This window comes from Felis catus, chromosome B4 (genome assembly GCF_018350175.1).
Source record: "Felis catus isolate Fca126 chromosome B4, F.catus_Fca126_mat1.0, whole genome shotgun sequence".
NCBI lineage: Eukaryota > Metazoa > Chordata > Mammalia > Carnivora > Felidae > Felis > Felis catus.
In genome coordinates, this window is record NC_058374.1 from 101,817,411 (window position 1) to 101,832,665 (window position 15,255).

General features: G+C 37.0%; 1 long non-coding RNA gene across 3 annotated transcripts in view; it reads left to right on the plus strand.

Moving 5' to 3' along the window:
• The first annotated feature begins 4,493 nt into the window (after positions 1-4,493).
• The window catches only part of LOC123386654, a 78,038-nt gene continuing 67,276 nt past the window's right edge, over positions 4,494-15,255 (plus strand). For 2 of the 3 annotated variants that reach the window (XR_006600890.1, XR_006600889.1), the window contains exon 1: positions 4,494-4,867. This is a non-coding gene — a long non-coding RNA (uncharacterized LOC123386654). The remainder of the gene's footprint in view (positions 4,868-15,255) is intronic. The other variant, XR_006600888.1, reaches the window with a different exon arrangement.

The window sequence follows — 15,255 nt, forward strand, 5'->3', positions numbered from 1 at the left end:
TATATCAAAAAAGTTTTAGTCTGGCAGAAGAGACAGATACCTAAATAGTAAAATATAATTCCCCACTTTAGCAAAGGTAGGTATAAAAAGTAGATACAGAAATTTAGATCCAGTAGTGATTAATTTAACTGAGGAGAATGGAGAACTCTGGAGATACTTGACAAAATTTTGTGAGATTGACCAGGACCTTGTAGGACTGAAGCATGAATGAGTGATTTCTGCTTCCTAGACTGATATGTTTATAGCTGTAGTTCCTAATATTCCTAGTTAAGGCAGCGTTTGGAGCTGTAATATTTGTTCCAATTCTTTTGTGAGAATTGGATTGTTTTCTGGATGTGCATTTTAGAGAATAAGCTAATGTTTTCTGCCCAAATAAGATAAAACACCAAAAGCTTTCCAAACCAAATAACGTATTAACTCTCTTTGGCAGAAATCAATTAGAACACCAAATGAGTAATTGCTTATACTTCTGAAAAGCATCATAAACTATAATGGAAAGAACAAGAGGGCTAAAAATAAAATACCAGAGGCAGTTTCTTCATCCATTTGATCATTTATTCAGGCAAATATTTATGGTAAGTTTCCACTAGAAGCCAGTGACAGTTTTGGATGATGGAGATATAGCAGTGAATAAATTTAAGAAATCCTTGATTACTGGAGCCTACATCTAAGGTAAGACATAGAACACATAAACACAAAATAAGAATTTAAAGAATAAAAGTGCACTGAACATAAAAAAGAAACTATTGTAATGGAACAGTAAGTGAACTAGGAGAGGAACACTTTCTTTTTTTAAATATAATTTGTTGTCAAATTGGCTAACATACAGTATGTTATAATGTGCTCTTGGCTTTGGGAGTAGATTAGGACAGGAACACTTTTAAGAGGACAGCCAGAGAAGGCTGTTCTGAGGAAATGATATTTCCACTGAGATTTCAATGGATATTAGAAGTCAGCTATGGAAAACTTGGAGCCAGAGAATTCTGGGCTAAGGTCATATCAGATATAAGAGAAGGAGCTTCGTGGTATATTCTGGAATCAGGAAGAAGTCTTGCTTAATGGAATATACTTACTGAAAGAGAAGATGGTTATGAACTGAGGAAGAAGGAAATATAAGTCTTTAACAAACATTATTTTTAATAGTTTTATCTTCATTCTCATTGCACTGGGAATTTATGAAAGGGTTTCACACAGTGAAGTGATATTTGATTTGTAATTTGTAAACTCTGCTGTTATGTAGAACATGAAATGCAGTTGGGCAAAGGTAAAAGTCTACTGCAGTTGATTATTAGTTCTTATTATGGGTAGAATCTTTGTGCCAATTGACTGGGGTAAAAATGGTAACGATTTTTATGCTTCCAAATGAGTCTAAATGTTTCCTTGAATTTTGGGGTACAGAGAATTGGTCAATTGGCAAACAAATTTGCATATTGGCAAATGGACCGATTTGCACATTTGGGCCATTAACATGTACAAGAAGGTGGACCTACATGTGTCATAACCGAAACCTCACTGAAGTGTTTATTGAAGCCTATCACCAAGATTCTAGTCAAAATCTGACTTAAAAATATTTGTTGGATGTCTTCTTTGGGCAAAGCACTTTGTTTGGGCCAGGAGGAATATGAAACTGACATAATTCCCGCCCTTAAGAGTGTGATCTACTGCCCAGGGAGCCAATCTTAAAGAATCAGATTTTCACAGTGCGTATGTAACCCTTATGAGTGCACCGCTATTGTCCATGTTGCTGGCAAATCCCCCATTTTCTTTTCTTGATAAATGAAACATTTGGCTGGCCCGCTGTAATTAATGGTCCATTTCCAATAGTGTCTTTTGCTGTGATGAGTGTCACTTTAGTGTGGTTTAAGATCCTTCTCTTGCCACAATTAAAGCTACTCTGGCAGTCCTTTATTGCCACAATTCAAGTTTCTACATAAGTCCTATTCTTACAATGTCTATTAGCTGAGTCCCTGGTGAATAATTGCGTCCCTGGTGATAAAGTAAGTGTTTGAATGAATGATTCTAGAGGTTAAGTAATAATACTCAACATGTATTGTATGCTCACTAAAGGTCCATCTCTGTACGAAATGGTTTTGCAACTCTTATTTTCTACTTCTTATAAATGAGGAGACGGAGGCACAGTAAATATAAGTAATTTTCCCCAGGTCTCACCTGACTCAACAGCCTGCACTGAGCTGGGGCCTCTGTCCTTTGTCCCCACAGACCTGAATTTGGAAAAATTCCTGAACGAAAGGCAAAGAGGCCTACCTTTGCGGCTATGACTTCACTTATACTCCCTCCCAGTCTAGGCTCCCTCACAGCAGGACCACTCCAGCTTCCCTAGGCACACCTCTGGCTCATGCTTCTGTGCCTGTGAAGGAGGACATGCTCCATGAGCACGTAACCTGTGTGGTTGCACAGGATGCCACACACAGAAGGGCCCCCTGCTTCACTGAATGCTGTGCCATTGTGGTCTAAGAAGTCTTCATGATTTTATCTTTGAACTTGTGTTCATTTGGTGAAGTTCCAAGGAACAAGGGAGCATGAACATGAAGAAAGAGAATAAATATCATCTGTGTTTGACTTTGCTTGCTGCTCTATTTGCCCAATAGATGCCCCATGAGTACAGCAAGTATGGTGGACCCACAGTGTATTGAAGGTCAGTGCAACTCCAAACAAAGTACATGTATTAAGTCTACAACTGAGGCAGAAGGGGCACAGGCAGGCAATCTGAAAGGCCTCACTTTCCTATTGAAACTGAACTGGCTTTAAATGCAAAAGGAAGAAAATGGCATTGTAGGAAACTCAAAATACCAAGGAATACTATCATATCTCTTGTTACTTGTATTATTTCCCTGTATATTAGCCAACTAATAATACGGGAAAGGATGACATAGAAAGAAAGGGAAAGTTAGGGACAGCCCATAGGTCCTTTTTCTTTCAGTTCTTCTCTTCTGTAAGCAAAGTAGAGAGTGGTGGAATGTGTTGGTATCAAAGAGTGGAACTAGAGGCGCCTGGATGGCTCAGTCAGTTAAGTATCTGACTTTGGCTCAGGTTATGATCTCGTGGTTTGTGGGCTCGAGCCCTGCGCTGGGCCCTGTGCTGACCGCTCAGAACCTGGAGCCTGCTTCAGATTCTGTGTCTCCCTCTCTCTCTGCCCCTCCCCCTGTCTCTGTCTTGCTCTCAAAAATAAATAAACATTTAACAAAATGTTAAAAAAAGTGAGTTAGAATTGACAGGTTTTTGAAGCACTTTTATTGTTTGGTAAGAACAATATATACACACATATGAACCATGAAATATGAATCGTGTGATTCTGTGATTCCACACTCAAGTTAAATGCTCTTATATTTTCGTTTAAAACTCATATTGCAAAAAAGTTCAAGATGAATGGCACAATTGATGCTTATAATTTAAAATTTTAATGGTTTTCTTCTTAGAGCAACGTTAAGTAGCAAACAAGAAACATGATAAGAAGTGGAGGAAAGGCCATGGGAGACGGGAAAAGGTGTGTATTTTAATGCCTTTTAACACCACTTTCCTCCCTGTTCCTATGGTCAACACACCAGACTTCCCTGGCATACCTGGCAAACAGCTAAGCAAACTCCAAATCTGTCTCGGATGTCACCTGTGCAATGAGTCTTTTTGTATCTCTTAGAGATAGAAATTAGGTGTTTCATTTTCTGTCAACTCACAGTAATTAGCACCTCCTTACTTGCTCAGATTCACGCGTTCCACAAATATTTGTAGCCTACCATATCACAGGTGCATTTTGTACCTTCTTTGATGGCAATGTCCCTCTCTTGTATTTGCCTTCCTATCTTTTCTGCTAAATAGAATGTCCGTGTAGATATTTACTGTGTCACATCAGTTTTTTTTTTTTTTTCCAGCAGGCATTCTGTTGAGTGCCTACTACATAACAACCACTGTGCTTCATTAATGCTTTTTTTAATCCCCAGGCACAAGCAGTGTCTGAACAGAAATTGATAATAAATATTTTGTAGGCAACCAAGTTGATGAAATAAATAGGAGCCATAAATGTAGTTGAGTAAATAGCCAAGTATCAGCATGAAATTGAGTAGAGAGAATAAATCCAGGGGCACCTGGGTGGCTGAGTCAGGCTCAGGTCATGATCTCACAGTTGTCGAGTTTGAGCCCCACGTTGGGCTCTGCATTGACAGTGTGAGCCTGCTTTGTATTCTCTGTATCCTTCTTTTTCTGCCCCTCCCCTGCTTGCACTCTCTCTCTCTCCCAAAAATAAATACATAAACATTTTAAAAAAGAATAAACCTAAATTAAAGAAATGCATGCTTCCATGATGATTTTATCAGTTTTCTTGCATCTACATTTCTTAGTTCACTGCCAGAGAATGCAAATAGGCTTCTGGATGAGTCACATTAGAGTCATCTATGGTTCATTAGATGGCAAAACTGGAACTTCCATGACAGACTCCTGGATGGCAATGTCTATCATCAGGGAAGCCAGCCTGCTGCCCTTGAACTTCACTGAACTAGATATGGGCAAAGAACAGATGACAGGAAGAAGTTACTAATACATAAAAACGGGGAAAACAGTCCTTAGGACATCCAGGGGCATCACTTGAGGCAATTCAGCATAGCTGTGAAATCTTCTGGGGAGAACAACAGGGTACGCAGTAAGCCAATATACATGATCAGTGTGAGCACAATCTTTCTTTATTTTTTTGTATCAAAGTGTCTGAAAATGGATGAAAAGAGGCAGAACCACAGGCATTAAGTTGTCTTGAATTCAGGCATTGTGATTGCAACCCAGAAGAATTTCTTGTAGTCTTCGTGGGAAAACTATCACAGGAAGAAGAAAAAGCAATGTCGAGTGAGATGGATGGTGGAAGGTGAGTTTAAAGAGTTATGCCAATGTCAGTTAATTATGTCAGTGTTCCTAAAATATTTACCTGTATTCTGAAGTCAGGGAAGGAGTTAGCAGAAGGTTTTAAATAGAATTCAGTGGTTATGCTGGCAAAAGGACAAAGTGATGGAGTGCAGTTTGCACTGAATGAGTTGGAATAAGCCAAGTGGATATCTTGGGAATAGCATTTTAAACAGAGAAAACAGGAAGTACAGTTAGGAAACGGCAGGGTGGGTGAAGTGGCTGAAACAAAGTCATTAAAGAGAAAATTTGTGGGAAATAAAAATTATGGAGGTCTTCCAGGTGGGCCAGATCATAGAAGAGCTCATAAGTTATGGTTGGGACTTGGCTTTTTATTCTAATTGTGATGGGAAACCACTGGAGTGTTTGGAACATGTGAGTTTTCTATTTGAGAAGGATCACTTTGCCTACTGTCAATAGACTCAAAAGTAGAAGCACAGAGGTCAGTGAGATGATAAGCTACAATAATAGCTTATATCGAGATGTTCATCATGGAAAGTAATAAGATTCTAGATATATCTTTAAAGTAAACCTTACAGGGTTTACTGACAAATGTGGCATCTAAGAGAAAAAGAGTATAATTTCAAAGTGAGGTGAATGTGGGGGTCAGAATGGGAAATGGGGCAGCTGTGGGGTAGGGGCAACCCAATGGTAGTGAGACAATTTCAAAGTTCCGTTTTTTTATATGTTAAGTTTGAAATACATATTGGATAATCCAGCATTCCTGTCAGCTATGGAGTTGTATATGATTTGGAGATGAAATTCTAGACGAAGGAGATCAATTAGAGAGTGTAAGGGTAAAAGAGCACACTCTCCCCCACCCCAGGAGGGCAATGTGTTTTAAGTCTATTAAGTACCAGAATGGACTCATACTTAAATTATATTATTTAATCCCCATCATAACCCTGTAAAGGAAAGTAATATCCTCATGTTACAAACAGGGAACCTGAGATGCAGCAAGATTAACAATTATCGAGTGGCGAATTCGTCATCATAAAATTGGCTTCCATCATGACACCTAATAATCTTCTCAACAGTGAAGGAAAGTAGCAGTTATGGGGTACAGCTGGGGATGAAATGAAATGTGATGACCAGAAAGAACATTCAAGTTCCAAGTTTGGGGAATGCTCCCCCATTCCCATGGGAATGTATTCAGAGTGTGAGTCCATGCAGGGGTATATAGAATAAAGGTGGGCCATTCCTGGGTTTTCCATATGGATGTGCCTCCTGACTGAAGTGAGTGTTTCCCAACTTCTCAATGGATATTTACTTTGAAGAATAAAGCAATAATCAGCTAGACAAAAACTGAAGGGCATAGCATGGGCTATGCAGCTCAAAATTAGGTACGTCATCTCTTCATATAACTCTTCTCATTTTGCCAATGGAATATTTGTAGCATTGTTTGATTAATTTCTGCCTCTTCTACCAGAACTTAACATGTCTGAAGACAGGCTCTTTTTCTGCTTTAGCTACCATTATTACCTTAGCCTGCAACACAGTGACTGATGCGTTTTAAGCACTTAGGTCATGTTTATTGAATGTATCAGTGAGTAAACAAAAGACTACGGCAAAATTCACTTGCATCTCTTGAGGCGGTATGACTCTGCCTTTCTCTGGTGTTGCCTTTCCTTATGAAGGAAGACCACGTATGATTCCTTTTCAAATGTTCTATGATATTCAAGGCAGTGGCCTGAAGAAAATTGAGAGTAAATTTTAATTCAAGGATGGTGAGTAATAGTCTCTCTAGAAACAAATTTAAGCAGCCCTTTATGTGTATTTTTAAATACATGTTTAATTTGCACCATGAGCTTGACTCCTTCATTTCGAGCCCCCTCTTCTTCTTCTTCTTTTTTTAATTTTTAAACATTTATTTATTAAAAAAAAAAAGAAAAAAATGTTTATTTCTGAGAAACAGAGGCAGAGCCTGAGTGGGGGAGGGGCAGAGAGAGAGGGAGACACAGAATCCGAAGCAGGCTCCAGGCTCTGAGCCCTTAGCCACAAAGCCTGACATAGGGATTGAACCCACCAACCACGAGATCATGAGCCAGAGCCAAAGCTGGACGCTCAAACCCACTGAGCCATCCGGGAACCCCTCAATTCCCCCTTTCTTAAAAAAGGGCTTGGCTCAAGCCTCACAGGATAGTCTTGGTAAACATTTGTTAAATGCATGACCAAATCCTGATAGGATTGTGTATTGATTTAAAGCTCTGAAAAGCAAAAAACTGGGAAGTGTTACAATGGGTTAAAAAAAATTCACCGGCTATCACGGGGCTTATGTTAGTTTTCATACTGTTCTTTGCCTTGTAAAGACAATCTTAGCACTTATTCAGGTACTTCTATTGACCTGTCTGAAAGTTCTTTGATGTGTGAAATTCTCTTAGCCATAAAATAAAGCAAAAGTTTGAATATAAGTTATTCAAAGAAAGACCATAACTGTGATAGGACAGCATGGGCCTTGCAGAATTTTTTAGTAAAGTGAAAAAAGGCTTTTCAAAGCCCAGCAGTTGCTACTATGTATTTGACCCACTGTTTCAGCCTGCAATTTCAGATGTTGTGGAAACCTGGATGGAATATAACACGACCAAAAGAGCAGTGTTCTTTTCCTGAACCTTGTCTCTTGCTGGTAGAATATAAAGTATAATAGCAAAGAAAATTTTAGGCTGAGACTTGAGCTTCAAAAGACAAAACATAGAGGTTGTTTCTTAGCAGGAATGAAACATATACATTTCAATGAGAAAATGGGAAGTCAGAGGTCACAATTGCTGTGGAACACATCTCATGATAGAATCAATATCAAAATGATCACTAAAGGTACTGTGGAGGGCACAGAAGGCCAGAACAATAATGCTTCAGGACTCTGAAAAAAGGCGAGGCAGGAAAAGCTTTTTGTCTGTCAGGTAAATGTGCTTTTATTTTGTTTTTTTTTTTTTTTTTTTTTTTTTTTAAATATCCTCAAATGTAAAACATCACACTCTAACAGTTGCAAAAAGTTTTTTAATAAAAATTGTTAAAATGGGTATAGAAATACAAATACTCTTTTTTTTTATCAAGTAGTATGTTCCTAACAAACAGTCATCAGGAACCTTTCTGTTTATATTATTTTATTTTATTTTATTTTATTTTATTTTATTTTATTTTATTTTATTTTATTATTTTATTTAATTTTAATTTAATTTAATTTAATTTTATTTTATTTTATTTTATTTTATTTTATTTTATTTAAAAAAACCCTTAATTCCAGTATAGTTAACATACAGTGTTTTATATTAGTTTCAGGTGTACAATATAGTAATTCAACAATTTTATTCATTAGTTTTCACCATAATAAGTACACTCCTTAATCACTATCACCTATTTCCCCTACTCCCCCCTGCATCTCCCTTCTGGTAACCATCGGTTCTCTATATTTAAGAGTATGGTATTTCATTTCTTCGGGTTTTTTTGTTGTTGTTGTTTTGTTTTTGAGGGGCATGTCCCTTTTTTCTTTCTTTGTATTGTTTTGTAAATTCTACGTATGAGTGAAATCACACAGTATTTCTCTATCTCTGACTGACTTATTTCACTTAGCATTATTCTTGCCTTCTTTGTTGAAGATTAATTGACTATATAAATGTGGATTTATTTCTAGGGTTTCTATTCTGTTTCATTGACCTGTGTGTCTCTCTTTGTGCCTCTGCCATACTGTTTTGGTTACTACAGCTTTGTAGTATATGGAAACAATCTGTTTTAGGGAATCAACTTTCATGACTGATGAGGTTGACTTTGTGTGGGGTATTGGAGAATAAGGAGGAAGAATTAAGTATGTGAGGCAAGACTGATTTGGTCAATTGGTTAATTGGCAATGCCATTCAGTGAATTAGGAAAGGCAGAAAAATGAATGGATTCTGGTGAAAGAGTAAGCTTTTCTGGGGCATGTTCTGTCTGAGATATCTGTTTTGTTCACTACTAAATAACCAATGCTTAGCAGAGACCTGGCACCTAGCAGCTGCTAAACAAGTATTTGTTGAATGAACAAATGAATGAATGCATGCATGGATGAATGAATAAATGAATAAATGAATGAAATAGAACCATTAGAGATAGAGTTGGAGAAATTTGGTTTGGAAACAGTATTGGAAATCACCCGTATTCAGGTTGTAAATTAAAGGAATTTAAAAAGAATGAGCATAGAAAGAAGTCATAAGACTGAATGATAGACTTTTGAGGTAACATATCTTTTTTTATAGATAACAAATTATCTCTAGCTCCTGGAGTTGGGCAAACACCTATTAAGCCCTCATCTAAGAACTTTCTGGAAATGGTGCCCATGCGAACAAAAGATTGTACATGGAGTCAATCCTGTGCACTGAGTCAAGGGCAAGTAATAGAAAAAACCAAGATAAATAATTTGAGCTCCTATTGATACTGTGTTGTTACAGCTTTTACAGCCATCTCATTTGATCCCCCCATGAACTTGGTGGGGAGACGCAGGGCAGATATTAAGCTGGCATTCACTATCTATATCTGTCCTTATTGGTCACACTTTTGTGCTGATGGGCTGGAACTTGTGCCTTACTAATTATTAACTGTTTTAATATCACCCTTGAAGATAGACATTATTGGTCACATTTGACAAGCAAGAAAAATGAGGCTCAAAGACTGAAAGTCCAAGGTCATGCAACTTATAATTCTTTTAGTTGATTGTGAACTGGCTGGACATTTACGCAATTAAAGTACAAAAGCTTCCCTCAGCTTCCTTCTCTGTTTCTCCCAGAGAAGACATTTGTTTACTGAGAGTCAAGAACTCTTTGTTTCTGGAGATTGTGGCCTCTGTCACATTCACCTCCTGAATGAGTGTCCATTTAATAGACCAGCGGTTCTTAACAGTTGGAACTCCCCATGAAAATATCATGGGTATTGGCTATTTCTGTGTAGACTTGTAGAGACTTCCTGAATCCTGGCTGTTTCATCTTCTTACTTTAGTTTTTAAGTCACTGAATCTAAAGAATACGACTAAAACCTGCCTTCTTTGTTCTACCTTGTTCTGACTCCTTATAGCTGCCCTCAAAGCAGCACAAAACACATTTTAAACACGTGGTCTCTTTAAGATAATATAAGATAATACATTTTATGTAACAAATAGTACAAAGCAGACTTTGTTGTCCATGCTGTTTGATGAAGTCTAGATGTCATAAGTTTTAAGTGTATAGACAATCATGAAAGTGGTGTGTCAGTAAAATACTGAAAGCATAGTTAAATGGGATCTGGAGTTACTCTGTCAAGGAATGTTCAGGTACAGATGACAGCTACTTAAAGGGATTCATTTAGGTAATTTAAATTGCTTGCATATTGTGTATAAAACATTCTGTCTTCTTTAATAGTGAGCAACAAGTTGAAAGACTAATGGAGGAGGCAAGACTGAAAAATGTTCATTTCCAAGGGATCCTTTGATTAGCCTCATCTGAAATTTACCTTTTATATTTAGTATCCTTAAAAGTAAACAAAGAGTTTTTTCATTAGTTCTAATGTAACACTTCTAATGTGTTTCAAATACCTTTTGCCGAAACCCTTTTCAAGCTTTAATTAAGGGTATTTTTGAACAGTTAAAATCAAATAACACAAACATTCCAGAGTTATGTTCCTTTTCAAGGACTCCTAGGAATACCTTTTTAAAAGTTTCTGCCGAAAAGTCAGCTATAAAGGCAATAACAGTATCGCAGACTCACAATTTTAATTAACATTGCATTAATTAACAGCACATAGATTAAAGTCCAAGAAAATGTATGCCTGTGTCTTTGGGTGAGGGTATATTAGTGCAAGTTTCTCAAAGTGTTCGTTGTTTTAATTATTTCAGAGATATTTAGCATCTACTTACTTGGATCTTATGAATACAGAGACTCTCCGGAGAAAGTGTGAAAGTATCTCTAACATCAGGCTCAGTTGTGCATATAAATGGTGATTTTAGGGGCAGAGGAAGGTAGAAACTTCCGAGTTGGCATCATCTCCTCTGTCTCCCCACCATACACAGACCCAATCATTCAGAGGCCTAATGGATTCTACTAAATAAATGATTTCACATTTTGTTCCTCCTCCTGAACTCTATCTAATTTAATTTCGGTTATTATCTTTGGTTTTGACTGCTGTCAGTTTCTTTTCACTCGATTCTTTAGTCTGCTAACAGAATTACTTCTGTTATATATATTTTTGTTTCTGATACTCAGCACTCAATACTATATATATATACACACACACACATATATATGTATATATATATACACATATATATATGTGTGTGTGTATGTGTGTGTGTATATATATATATATATATATATATTTTTTTTTTTTTTTCCTTTTCAATGAGGGCACCAAATTCCCCTACCTACAGGATTGCTTTTGATGGCTATTCGGCCACTCCTGACCAGTCAACTTCTGCCTGTCATCCCCTCTCAGCCCCAGCACAGTGATTTATTTGTTCAGGGGCGGGACCATAAGCCAAGTTGGTACAATCAGATCGGTTCTTAGAATATGTGGTCGAGCTAGAGAAGAAACACTCTCTAGAGCCTGGGACGATGGGGCCCGGGTGCAGTTGGTAGCTGTTTGGACACCTGACAGAACTGTTTGTGATTCAGAAGAGAGCTATGGAAAATCGACATTGTTTTCTTTTGGATTAGTACTTGGCAAGAATGTAGCTCTAACTCTCTGGCAGTTTTATTGCCACCAGATGGAGCCTGAGATAAAAGCAACATGGAGGAAAGCAAAGATGTCAGAGAGTGAGTCCTGGGGACAGGGTGTGAACTCCTAGGTCAGCCAGCCCCTGAAACTACTCCCATGAGACAGTTTTATTTGAGGTTTCTGTCCCTTGCAACCAAATGGATCCTAACTGCTCTATCTGTTAACAAGTTAGCAGAATATTCAAATTCCTTCACAGTGGGGCTCCAATCACTCTTTCAGGACCACCTCTGTGCTTAATAGCGGTACCATCCAGCGCTCAGGAAGACTGCACTATTTACCATTTTCCCATCCTCTAATAATGTTTGCCTTTGTGTACTTGGTATACTACTCATCTTTTGACCTGCTCAAATATTACCTTTTCTAATAACATTTTCCCTAATGCTCCAAGGAGGAATTATCTACTCTCTGATTCCCAAAGGTTTTTGCTCATAGTTCTATCACTGTGCTTAAAATTCCTCTGTTTCTTGTTATTCTTCCCTCCTTACCGCTCCATTATTGCAAAAGCAGCACCTCATTCATTTTTCTATCTCTACTTTCTGGTACAGTAACTGGGAAAACCTGGTGTGGTATTCTGTATTTGATGGGTATATATAAGTAAATGTCCAAAATATCCAAAATTACCACTTCACTTTAGGAGTTTTGCCACTGAATGTCCCGTGAAAATGCAAACAAGAACCTGAAGAATACAAATTTAACAATCCATAGTCTTTTGGATTTATTTTAAAAATTTGTCAGCTATCTCAGCTGGTTCACTAGAGCCCTAGGCTTTCCCGAAACTGATTATCAATCAGAATCATCAGGAAGGCAAATTTAAACATTGTACCTTATTCTCAGTCATCTGGATTCATTTACCTAGGGTGGAGCCCAGAAATGTGTATATTTTTAAAGATACCTAGATGATACTGATTCTCAGACATGTACTAATACATGTAGAACATGGCACTTTAAATTGAGAAGCTTTGGGGCACCTGGGTGGCTTGCTCAGTTACAGGATGAACTCTTGATTTCAGCTCAGGTCATGATCTCGCGGTTCATTTCCTGAGTTTGAGCCCGGCATTGGGCTCACTGCCGTCAGTGTGCAGACCCTGCTAGGGATTCTCTGTCTCCTCTCTCTGCCCTGACCCTGCTTGTGCTCTCTCTCCCTCTCTCAAAAAGTAAATAGATAAATAAACAAACAAACAAACAAACTTTAAACAAAAATAAGTTCAGAAGTTTAGATGGTGGAGTAGGGAGGATGAAGAAAATCTTGAAACATAAATTGACTTGGAGTCAAGGAAGGGTTGCAGAGACTCCACACTTGGCCCTTTTGGAGGGAAAGAAGGACCCATGAGGAAGTGAGGGTGGAAAGGACAAAGTGACATTGGTGTCAAAGATAGACCGTGGCTTGCGTCTCATTTTTCCACCTCAAATTGCTTTTTTATTTTGCCAAAAATAGTCCTTTTTCATAAATTTCAAAATATAACATGATTATTGTGTGGTTGGGTTTAACGAAGTAGCTTAGTGATCATTTTAGTTAATTTGTTTACCAGTGTTTCCTATACATTATAAACCGAGCTGATCACATATTTCATCAGTAGAGAGAACCCTTGATGTTCTTTTTGTTTTTTGGTTTTTTTTTTTTTATTTCACTTCATCTATAAAATGGAATCTCTGTGTTATAAAAGACATCAGAGGTTACAGGAATGCTATCAGAGTGGCAGAAAGAAAAGTCACTGAGTCTCTAATCATCTGTTGATAGCTTCAGACCTGAGAACATTTCATGAATTAGGTTAAATGTGCTAACATTTGGAAGAAACTGGAGGATTAATTTTTAAGCTCATTAGTTCTGCAAATGGCTAAGAAATAATGCCCAACTGCTAAAAATAGATCGATTTCTTTTTCCTGAAGGCTTTAAGTGGCATGTTTATTACTTCTGCACTTAGTACTTTTCTTCCTTGGATTTTCATTTATGTGTATCTGGTGTTTTTTATCTCTTTAAAACATTTCTGAAATTGCCTGAACACAACCCTGCTATAGAAATGCTGGCAAAAGCAAATGTGAACTCTCCCATCTGTAGCTCTCTACCTTTAAAAGCAGTATCATGATTGACTTAGTTACCTTTTGAGGGAGAAATAAATATTCTTTTCTAATTCATAAAATTTTTCATGACTGTGAGTTTGAGGAATTAAAAGGCAAAATTCTAAGCAATTATTTATTGCTAATTATGGACGGCAGTAGACTATGTGCATTATGACTTATGAAGATAGCAATTGAGAACAAAAGGACATATTAAATAAACATATACTGAAAAAAATATAGGCTATTTGGGGACATAGATGCCCCACACCAGCTTATTTTCGTTCATACTCACCGTTATACCCATTTAAATGATTTTAAATTAGTATTTTATTATAAAAGTATTAGAGTAATTGGAAACTGTGCTTATCTAATAAGATTACTGACATAATACTTTCTGAAGCTAGAATTATTGATTTGTGATATATATTTAAGTAGTAACAAAAGCTCTAAATTGCAGATTAAACTGCTTTTAACCCAGCATTCCTTTACCCCAAATTATAGTTGTTTCATATAAATTTCTCCCCCCTACTTTACTGGGATGTAATTGATATATAGCATTGTGTAAGTCTAAACTAGGCAACATGATTTTTTGAGATACATGTATATGATGAAATGATTACAATAAGACCAGTTACATCCATCACCTCACATAATTACTTGGTGTGTATGTGGTAAGAGCATTTGAGATTTACTCTCCTAGCAAACTCTAAGTATATAATGCAGTATTGTTAACTGTAGTCACCATGTTGCACATTAGCTCTCCAGAAATTATTCATCTTAAAACTGAAAATGTATGCTCTTTGCCCAACATCTCCCCATTTTCCTCAGTCCTTAGTTCCTGGCTACTGCCATTCTACTTTTTGAATCTATGTTTTCAGCTTTTTGAGATTCCACATGTAAGTAAGATCATGTAGTTTTTGTCTTTCTCTGTCTTACTTGTTACACTTAGCATTATCTGCTCAATGTCTACCTTTTTTGTTGCAAACAGCAACAAAAGGGCATATTCCTTCCTTTTAATAACCAAGTGATGTTCCATTATGTGTATATATATATATATATATATATATATATATATATATATATATCCCCATATTCTTTATCCATTCATTCATTCATTCAACACTTAGGTTGTTTACATGTCTTGGCTATTATGAATAATAATGTAGTAAACATGGGGGTGCACATATCTCTTTGATATAGTGATTTCAGTTCTTTTGGAAATAATCCTAGAAGTGGGATTGCTGGATTATATGGTAGTTCTGTTTTTAATGTTTTGAGGAATTTCCATACTTTTTTCCATATGGCTGTACCACTTTACATTCCCTTGCATGGTACACAAGTGTTTCCTTTTTTCTGCATCCTTGCCAACACTTGTTATCTCTTGTATCTCTGATAATAGCCATTCTAATAGCTGTGAGGTGATATCTCACTGTGGTTTTGATTTGCATTTCCCTGATGATTAGTGATGTTGAGCATCTTTTCATATGTCTTTTGGACATATGTATGTCTTCTTTGGAGAAATGTCTATTCAGATCTTTTGCTCTCTCTCTCTCTCTCTTATTTTTTTCCCTGTTGAGTTGTAGG